This window comes from Pleuronectes platessa, chromosome 9 (assembly GCF_947347685.1).
Source record: "Pleuronectes platessa chromosome 9, fPlePla1.1, whole genome shotgun sequence".
Taxonomy (NCBI): domain Eukaryota; kingdom Metazoa; phylum Chordata; class Actinopteri; order Pleuronectiformes; family Pleuronectidae; genus Pleuronectes; species Pleuronectes platessa.
Window position 1 is genome coordinate 5123013 of NC_070634.1, and position 11210 is coordinate 5134222.

Here is an 11210-nt window from a genome sequence, read left to right on the forward strand (position 1 = left end):
GCGCTGACATTAAGAGAGGGAGCTCGGGAGGACGGGGGGCTGAGGAGCAATTGAAATTACTGTACTTTAGGATTGTGATTGGTCGGAGTAGCTGTAACTCTCTTAAGGAACATACATGGGCACCGGTGTGAGGGCCTACCGGTGTAAGTGGGCAACAAAGGACACTGTAACACGCACTTTGCAAACATCCTTTCAACTACTCCACTTTTGGAGGTTCCTTGGCCCTCTTGGTTGTAAAGTATTGAACCAACATAGAAAAGTAATAAACTCTGCATCCGTCTAAACTTCTCAGCACATTCTCCAGCATATAAGAGCTTTGTAAAGAGCACACTGTTTTTGCTTGTGACTCCTTAAAATGAGGCCATATCTGCTTGTAACCACTTACAGGTTGAGTGGCTCTAATTTAGTTTAATTACAATTGTTTAAGGCCTGAAATGGTTCAATTACAGAATTTCACAAGAAAGAAGCAAACAAAGTCAGAAAACGATTACACAAAAGGCAGCTATTCTGATTTGACCGATCCTCTTGCATCCCACTAGATTCGATTCACCGCCACCTGTAGGGGTCCCGACCCACAGGTTGGGTACACCTGGTGTGCAGCCCACAAGGTGTGTCAGGGGAAACGAGTTGCGAGCACAACACTGACATATTATTATCTATTTCCCTAATGTGGCAAACAAATCCACGCACAGTTGCTATTTAAATGCCAAGACGACGTGGAGCAACATAATATTTATTCATTCTGCTTATTCTATGGCCGTCTGTTGGTTAGTCACTACAAGCAACCTTTTACACAAAATAAGTACAGTTATCTGATCCACTGATAATATTAAAATATTGATTATAGCAGCTTTAAGACAGCAGAGAGCTTTAGGTCTGGGTCAAACTACCACCCTTATATTGAGAACTTTAAGTCCAAAATCCACTCCCATTTTATCTCTGTCTTTGGTCTCTACCAACTCCTAACGGCAAAACCTGCCTCTTTAGACGCTAACTGATCCACTAATTCCACCAGCTACCAGTGTGTGGTCATTTACTCATCAGTCATTAGCTGTTGTGTACATATTCTGTGCCTTTAGCACCACGAGAGCCATTGCATTTAATCTAAACAGTGAAGTTTGGGCCCAACAATCCAAACAACGAACTGAAAAACGCTACAAACACCGTAGGGATGAGGCCAACTGTGGGAATCTTCTGTGGGTTTGTCACCACAAGCAACCCTTTTCACATATTAGTAGTGTTATTGGATGCAATGATAATAAAATATTGATTAGAGCAGCTTTAAGACAACAGTGAGCAAGGCAGCCGTGTGCTCCAGCTGTAAGTGTGGGCTAAACCAGCACCCTTGTATTTAGACCTTTTTATAACTTAATGACCCAATTTAAGGGAGAAATCGAATGTATTTGAATAAAATGAATTATAGATTGGGGCGTCCATGCCAGAGAGCTGCTGGAGCCATTTCTTTTCAAATGAGCAGTTGTTTACCCTTGGCTTTTTCCCCCTCCTTATAAAGTAGAATACGTGATCCTTTGAACTGATTGTTTGTTTAACTGCTGCTGGGAATCAAGAATCCCTGAGGTCTGAGTAAGTGTTGATCTAAGGTTGGATTTGAAATAGCCTAATGAGCAACTCTTTGGATAATTAGTGATAGCTGGAATGCTTGTGGATAATCTGAGTGCCTCGCACCCTGTATGAGCAAGATGTTGGGGAGGAGGGCGGATGATGAAAGAACAGAAAGATCAGGGTTAATGAAAATTAGCATGTGAAGTCAGTCCCTACCTCTGTGTTTCTTTCCTTTCCTTTCCTTTTTTAAAATCTTTTGTTCTTCTTAAGATGCATCATTGTTGATGTAATGGAACAATTAGCCGCGTGGTTCATGGCGGGGATAAGGTGGCGGTGCTGCTGCTGCTCGAGCTGCACCTAACGCTGCGGTAATTAGAGTCAGGGAGGTGTGTAGTGGTGAGGTCCAGCAGGAAATGAGGAGGTGGCAATGGGCCTATGGGGAGAGAGAAATCTTTCCCCCTTCTGTGCCCACTCAGTAGTTAGTGGGAGACCACAAACAAGAGCTGTGCCCAGTTCAGACAATCATACAAGTTTGGACTGGTCTGGACTTAACCACCAGTAATCTGTGATTTTATCGTTTTCACGGTTGATCCGTCCTTGTACTCGTGTGTAAAGACGCACAGCTGTGACTGCTGTTGGTCAATACTTCGTCATTTATAAAGCAAGAGTTTGTTGTCATTTGTCATTATTCATGGAAACAAGACATCTGGTTTGTGTTTTATACGTAATGGCAGATAAAATTAAAGTGTGACTGCCCCACAGACAGTCATCTATTACACAATAATCTTAGGGAGTCGACCTCATGTTGAAATATAAATAATATACACAGAAGTATCAAAATTAATTTTGTCTAAACTGAACTGGATGTGATTTATACAAATGGCAAAGCGAGGTTGATGTTAACCTCATTCCCATCAGATTGTTTGCTTTTGTTTTGAATCGCAAGAATAAGCAGCGAGAACTTGCTGGAGGTTGTGTTATGGCACAGTTAATTACATTTTTAAATTAAGCCAGTCTCAAGATCAGCTTGGTGGAGAGTGACATTGAGAGCAGCACTGGGTGTGAAGAGAAGGACTGATAGGAGTTTACAAGTACCTGCGACGTGCAAGCCCAGGCCTGCCGAGTGGTGAAATGTGATTAGGAGCTTGTGCTAAGCACTGTCTGGCCCTCTCACCACTTTACCGCTGCGGGCTTCAGGCCAGAATGCAAGTTGTTGATTGGCGCCGCATTTCTTGATATTTCACAACCGTCATCTCCTGCAAGAGTCGGGCAGACTGTTTCTAACACATGCATATGCAGACATATGTCTGCATCTCATGTGCATAACGTGGTGAGAAACAGTTAGAATTGCTAAAAGTGTTGCTAAATGGTTAAGGAAGGATCAGCTGGGCATGGAAGTCTGAGCGCGTCATTGAAACAATAGTTGTGTTTTTCACTGGCAGTTGAAAATAAACTGAGCTTTTTCACTGGGACAAAAGTGGGCTTTCTCTGCAATAACTATGGGAATGGGCTTTTTATAAGGTTATTTTCCCCATAGTCACACAAAGCAGCTACCCCCCTAGTAGAAGCAATTTGCTGTTCACAATGCCTCAGCTTAACCAGCTAGGTCAGGTCAAGTTGACTCAGACAATAGGGACTTTAGTGTCTCAGCCACAGCACAGAGTGTTGCAGAAACAAAGCAGCTCGCTGCAAGTGGAGCAAACATTTCATAAAGTCGTGGCCGCAGTCTATAAATGTCGTCTCTTATCTGTTATTTCTCATCAAGCACACCCTTCATTCATTTCTAGACTTTTCTTAGAAAATAAATCAATATTTGGCAAAATATTTAACCATATTATTCCCTAATGGAACATTTCTTATTTTAGCCTGATGGATGTGGAATTTTTTTAACTTCATACTGTTTATTTTACTGCCATTTTTACAAACGTATTGAAAGCATTAGGTCTTATTGTAGTGTGCTTTGCCAGTAAATATTTAAGTATACAAATAAATATAGGATGCACCATACTATACTATTATTTTATTTCTCATATAATATATTACTTTAGAACATGATTTTGACCAAATCCAAGGCTGTAAATTGCAATTAAATTGAATAAATAAAGTTATTTCAGTTTTAAGTATAAATGTAGGAAACATTCTTGTGATACTCCTCTATGATGAACATGAATACGAGGAGGATTCGAGCTGAAATGATAAGCCAATAAATCGATCTGTGGAATTGCCAGCAATTTTGATAGTCAAATAATAATGTTAAGTCAGGATACCAAGAATTATCTATTTCCTATACTTGGAGTTTTGGACAAAACAAGACTCATATAGACATAAGTGAAGCTATTTTTATATATACAAAAAAAAAATATTAAGAAATTAAACATGAAATGATGGCAATGAAATAATGATTAGTTTCTATGCTAACGAGGACTTTTCTAACCTGCATAGACATAAATAGTTTTTCTATCGTATGACCTTCATGTTTTTTCCGCACATATAGACAGTGTAATATCATAAGAGCCTATTCATTCGCTGTCAGTGATCCACTCCTGTGAAATGACTGGGGCAGAGGCCCAATTATAACAGAACATATGTGCGATAATAGGTAGATAATTGCAGGGTGTTCACAATGCCCATTTTGAGAGCCAGCAGCTAAATCTCTGCTCAGCCGCTCTATGAAAAAAACATTCGAGCAGCCATATACTGCAAAGCCAGCCTCTGGTTACCATTACGATATGCAGCCTCTATGATTTCAGGTACCTATGAAATATAAAGTAAAAGCACTCAAGTATTACTATGATGCCTGGATGCAGACATTCAAAGAGAATCCCCTGAATATATCACAATCTAAGGCTGTATACGTTGTCCGCACTTTATGGATGTGCACATCAACACCTACTGGATTTCATATACAGAGGTCTCCGAGTAGCATACACAATGCAGCATATAGCAGGAGATGAACATCTGATTTGTCACATTTGAAACGCTAATGTTTAAACCAAAAGGAAGAGCACACAGTAATGTGTTCATTCATCTGCATAAACACCACCTGTCCCGGCACAGACAACTCCTCAAGCAGCGAAAGTTTAGTGGCAGCCTGTGTGCGAGCCAATCAGCCGGGGCCCAGCTGTGGTTTCGCGAACCCGTAGCGTTTTCAAGTGTCAGAAAGCGCTCTGAGTACTGTTGGTGGTGCTAGAGAGAGAATACTTTCATTTCATGTCATCCGCCAGCGAGACGAATAGGCGACACGATAACAAAAAGAAAAACAGGGTGTGCTATCACGATTGACATCCAAAGGTAATTTATGCCGGCCCTTTATTTACCCGCGCAGCTTCCATATACACACTGTGAGTTGTTCTTGAAGGCTAATTTGGAGCATATTTGGCATATTGCAGGCCCTCTCTCCTTAAGTATTTTCAATCATTTGTCTCAGGCATGAGCAATGTGTTATCAAAATCCACAACAGCACTGATCACCTTGCCTTTTTTTTATTGTTATCATCCCTGGAACAGCTCCTTAGTAGCAACGCTTTTGTTTGTTTTCCCTGCTGTTTTTTTTCCCTCTACACTGATACTAGAACAATACTGTCAGTTTCTGTCTTGACTTCTTTCCAAAAGTGGAATATGGCGTGTGCTTCAAATCATATCGGTAATGAAAAGGAAAGCTTGCCTCACATGACACCTCTCCAGCTGCACGGGAGGGACAAAGCTTGTAGTTTGTTTTGATGGTTAAAGAGGGGATGGCATCTGGCATCATAATTATTTGAATAAATTACCGCCGAGCACTGATAAATGAAACCAAAGTGCTGTCAGATCTGTTTTTCTTTTCCTTTAAATGCACAATTCTTTGAGAAATACAACCCAAATTCTCCGAAGCCTGTTATTTTTAATTATATGTCATCTGCTCCCTTTGAATACAATGATTATTCTTATTAGATAAATGCAACTCAGTCATCTTCTGCGTTTTGAGAGATGTAATTCAGCCAGAAGAAATTCTGTTTGGCTTCAGGCTTTTTTTTTTTGATTCACAGTTGTACTTTGGGTAATGGTCACTTCTTTCAAGTAGGCCACTCTCAATGGAAGCTTTTAAAGGTAGAATTGTGGGTAAGTCGACCACCAAAAATCATACGACTGATCCGCCAGGAAGAAAGGGCCAATTAGAGATCATTTGGCAAAATAGCTTTCGATTGCTTTCACTCTGGTATTATTTGGTCTTTTGTTGACCTCTGCTGAGAGCACAGGCGGATTCTCTGACAGCCAGGAGAGGGGCCGCTGCCGTGCTGCTCTTTCATCTGGCATTTTGAGAGCACAAGTGCCTGTGTCTGCCGACCACTTTAATCAACTTAATGCAACTGATCCTGGCTGTTGTTACGAGCCTCGGGTCCGATTCAAAGAAACCCACACATGGACGACACTGTGGAGGCTTTTTCTGCAGACCTCTGTGGCCGCCGAGTGCTGTGTGGGTTAGAGATGGAGGCTCAGATAAGATGGGGGTCATGGGACATGCAGACAACACTCAGACAACCTGTCTGCAAGGGCATGCTGGTTCCTCTCTCCCATCCTTCCATATCCACGTCTTTACAAGGGCTACACAGCACATCTGATGTGAAATATGGGTGATGGACCTTTGTTTAGTTCAAAGGTTCATACCTCTTTATTCCTAAGTCCCTTTGTGGATCCTTGGGCCTTGAAATATGTATAACTGTCCTTTTCATTCCAGCCATCTGAGGGGGGAAATCAAAGCCAGGAGATTCAGTGAGAATCAGTTTGAAATGGAGTGTCCATACGGTGTCATCATTTCTTAACCTGCTTCCGTGCACTGAGCCCTTCATGACCTCCACAACATGAACATCCACCATACGCTTCACTACTGCATCACTGATCACAGAGGAAATATCAATAATATCAAAAAACATAACCATATGTTTCAGATCGGGAGCTGTGGATGTTTTCAGCTAAAGCAGGAGGGCTAGTTATGTTATTTGTGTTAACATCCTGATTTTGGGGAATGTTATATTTATGTGAAGCATGTGGTTCATTAATTTCCATTTAGATCTGCTGCATCAACCAATTATTAGTCCTATATGTGTTTTTTGATTAACTGCCAGATCCCAAATGAAGTGATATTACAGCAATTTGACCAAGTTCATACATTATTTCTTTTTATTACAAACTACAACCAGCGTTAAGTCGAATTAAAGAGACATAAGTCAGATGAAGTTGTTGTGTGCACTGACCACTATTAAATGGCAAAAGAGTAAAGGTTATGAATCATACAAATATTTTGCTCTACACCAACCCAGAACTCAATTTAATAATAAACTAAACTCTCAAAAAACATATTACTTCATATATTGAATCCTAATTTAAACACATGGCCGAATCGAACCCTTCCTGGTTAATCATGACAGGAGAAATTAAATAAAAACTTGAATTTAATTTATTGATTAAATGAGCAAGCAGTAAGTACTCAGCTAGAGAGCGATTGCTGTTAACACCTCATTGATTTCCAATTTCAGCGCGTTGGAAAAACATTCCACCTTAAAAGTTGCTGGTAGTTTCCGGTAGCCTTTGAAGCAGCAATGTAACGATGAAAAGGCAACAACACATCTCTTCATTCAACATCTAACATTTACAAAGAAACATTTCAACGCCTGTGTAACTTGTACAGTTTGTGATGCAGCACAATGTCTGCATGAAATGGAAGCCAGTTTCGAAGCCGAGCCTATTAGATGAGCTTGACCTCTTGACCTCAACCTGTTTTGAATGTGTCTTCAATTGTTCAGCACCAGTAAGTAAATGAAAACATTCCAAACACAAGCAACTTGTATTCACTTCCTTATATTACTAATGGCAGGCTAATTATACTCTTTTACATCCATTGTATCATCTCATTGGACTTCCACTGGGTTCCATGTAATATTCTTACCATGATGAAAGTCTTCATGCAGTCAGTCTAACATTTCACCGTGGGGTCAGTCATAGGTGATGAATGATTGTAAACTTGCAACCGTAGGAACAGTGACATTATAAACGTGCAACAACTTACAGGGAATATGCATGTGTGTCATGTAGCTACACCCCAAAATGCTGCAAGACTACAGTTCATACTTTCATCTTAATCAAAACAAAAATCTATTTTTTTTCATCAGCTACCCTGGCAGTCTAAGTTACACGCCTCATAAAGGTAATTCTGCAACATCAAGCATTTTCAACCAAATTGAAAGCCAGGCACACATAGCTGGATAAAACCTTTTGATTCCTGATTGATGCCTAATTTTTCTTTGGTGCTTTATTTTTTTTCCACTGTCACAGAAACATTCCTTCAGCTGCAATAGGATAATAGTCCGATCCCTATGCTACTGTACTGGGTTAAGACAGGAAACCACTTTAACTCATAGTACCCTGCCATGACTGGTCAGACGGACAAACAAACACAATTTAATACTTGAAAGATGTGTGATGGTCTGAGCGATGGACTAATAGGGATAATAAGAAACTGAGGGTTGATTATATTTTCAACTTAACACAAGTTTTACAACAAGAGCTGTCCTTGGCACAAATCCATTATTTGTTATTTTTTTGTGGGTTACTGGCTTTGAGGCTTAGAATTTGTGTCAAATGCAGAATGAAATCAATAAAGTTGTACATGTCAGTATGTAAAAAGGCTGACCTGTGATTGAATCCTGCATGTTAACAGGCAAAGAGAAAACCTTCATATACAGATAATGTGATTAAAGTGGGATCAAAGGTCTATGTAAAACTGTCTCTTTGGAGGAAAAGCGATGAGAGAGATTAGAAATCGTCTGGTAATACCTGCGTCTATTGTCTGCTGTGTGTCGGAAATTTAATTGAGTAGTGCAGAAGCCTTACAAAAGGACAGGGAGAGACACACAGGCCTCGGAGGCATGACATTGTTTTTGACTTGGCAAAGTGCTGAGCTCAACAGCAGACCACTAACAAGGAGACAATCACCCCTGAAGGGAGGATGCATACAGAGAATGGCAGGAGGACTCTTCTAAGTGGTAAGCGCTCGCTGTCTGCTACTCCTGTGGTTAGCTCCTCAGTCGTAACAAAGGTCCACTGGAAGCTGATTTTCATTCAGTTTCTCGCGCTCCGTGTTATATTTGCACTCGGCTTCGACTCCCACCTTAAGATTTCTTTCAAATATCAATAATTTAGTTTTTGCTTGGAGATCATTTTTCAAAGCACTCTGTCAGATGAAGAAAAAGTGTATCAACTCACTTTTATCTAACAACGAGAACAAACCAATCTGAGGCATCGGCATTATTGCTCTGCTTTGTTGTCTGAATTGGAGTGTTGATCCCCGAGACGCAGTGGAGGTTTTGTTTTTTATCTTTGGATTAAGGAAGCACAGGTCCTTTTTTAGATTGGGGAGTGCTCTCGCAGGGGTCAAATAACAGATTAATAGGTCCAGTAATGAGCTCCCTGGAGTGTCCAAGTCTCTCCGACTTCCCCAACCTCCATTATGTCCTGCGATGATGGATGGTGGCAAGCATCATTCACACGTCTCAAAGAAAAATGACTAGGATGCCATTTGTATGAAGGAGAAACATCAGCTCCAGTGATATATTGCTCTGGTCTGATGTTCTCTTTTGTATCTTTGTTTGTCATCCGTGCTTAAACTGTCACTGCTGTCTCCTTTTGTTTGGTCTCCTCGCAGCAACAGAGATGTTAACACGCCACTCTCGGTGTCTTGAAGGTGCTTAAAGGAACTTTGGTTTTAGATCTGGCGAATTCGTCTGCTTTGATCCAATCACACCCCTTGATGCTCAGACCACACACTCGAAAAAATGAATGACAAGACACCAAAGCTGCCCGTTCCGTCTGCACAACAAGCCACTTATGCCGCATCAGCACAAGTCACATTTCAAGCGCTGGATCCAGTTTTCTCACTTATAAATTCTGAAATGTCATTTTAATTTATTTTTAGTAATTCCGGCTACATGTTTGCATGAGTGCGGGGATTTTCTGTTATCAACCAGACAGTGAAATGTTGTTACGACAGAGTTGTGTTCAGTTTTTGGTCTGCTCCGTGTATTCTGGCAGTTCTATATCAAAAAGTAAAACCACTGTAGAAGATGTATTTTTTCCAACTTACAATCTTAAAAAAATGATTCTCTCAACTAGTGATTTTTTAATGAGCTCTTTGTGACACCCCATGATCACAGATCACAGTTGCTGGCTGTCATCACAGTTTAGGTTTCCCATGTAAGGCTGGGCACCAAAACCCTGAGCCAATCAGACTGCACTGTGAATTACAACACAGATTTGGGTCCCTCAGTTTGGTGCCTGAGCTTTGCACTGAAAAAATTATCCTGCTTAAACATCATCCGGCAGTGTGAGCGTCCATGACTCTAGTGGCTGCAAGACAATCGCTGATGACTATGGAGTATTTTTGGCTGTATTAAGCACTGAAAATGAAAATTAGTGTTAAATTATTGTAGTTGGGTTACGTGCGATTTTATATGAAAATTTGTTAGGAGTTTTGCAGTACTTTGTATTTGTCTAATGAGATCAAGCATACTTTAAATGGTTAATTTGTGTTAAATTTTCACTTCCACCTCGCCATAGCGATTAAAAGCCATTCATATCATTGACATTGTCATTTTGTTTATAAAATCTGTTCTTCCACTAATATCAGAAAAAAAAACTAGACACATCCCTTGGTCTCAGTAATGATGCTGAACGACGTTGAGTAGATTAGTTTTCTATTGTTTCCTTATGGCTTTATCCACCTGACTAGAATAGTTGTGGGGTTTCCTTGAGTGTTTCCAAAGGTTGAACATGGAAATACTTGCTCTTCTCTGAGGGAACGATCAGTGTTAATGCAGAGGTGTGCCATATCTGTGTGTGAGGAAATTTGTTCTGCATGAAAATTGGACTCGCACATTTCCTACGCACTCTACCACTAATTCCTACACCATCTTGCTACATGTTGGGCCCTCTACTTCCTGTGCACTGAATGCTGGACATAGATGATGAAGCGTGGAATCTTCTAACACAGATGTAATTTCTCAGGCTACTGTGTGATTGCTTTATTCCCATGTATTTGCTCCCCTGTTATAAAATGAAGTCATTAAAAAGGGCCAGTATCAGATTAATAAACTGGGGTAAAATGAACGGCTACAATTTGACACAAAATGAATCGAGAAGTGTTGCTTTTAAGTTCTGGTATGCCGAGCCATGCGTCATTAGGCCCTCTGGAAGGCAAAACTGTTGCAAGAGAACCAGATTTTCACACCTACCCGCTCAATCCCAATTTATGGTCAGCCTGCGCTCATTTCAAAATCTTCCATGAGCAGCGGGGAAGGTTTAAAATCCTTAACAGTGTCGGCCTTGTCATCTCTTGGCTGATTAATAAGCGTGGGGAGCGGAGCATAATCAGCTGCCAGAGCGGCTCCCCTGGTCAGATATCTCTGTCCACCATCATTAACTGACCTTACACGTGTAGAGAATAACCACAGGGGGAGGACAGACAGTGGAGCAGTCACAGAAGACAGATCTCAGGAGGTGATTACTTTATGCTACACCATGGAGCGATGCTAATGACCTCTGTGCTCTTGCATTAATGGCCTTAAAAAATGTAGATGCTGTCACATTATCATGTGGCAGAGGTGTATGAAGAGGTCC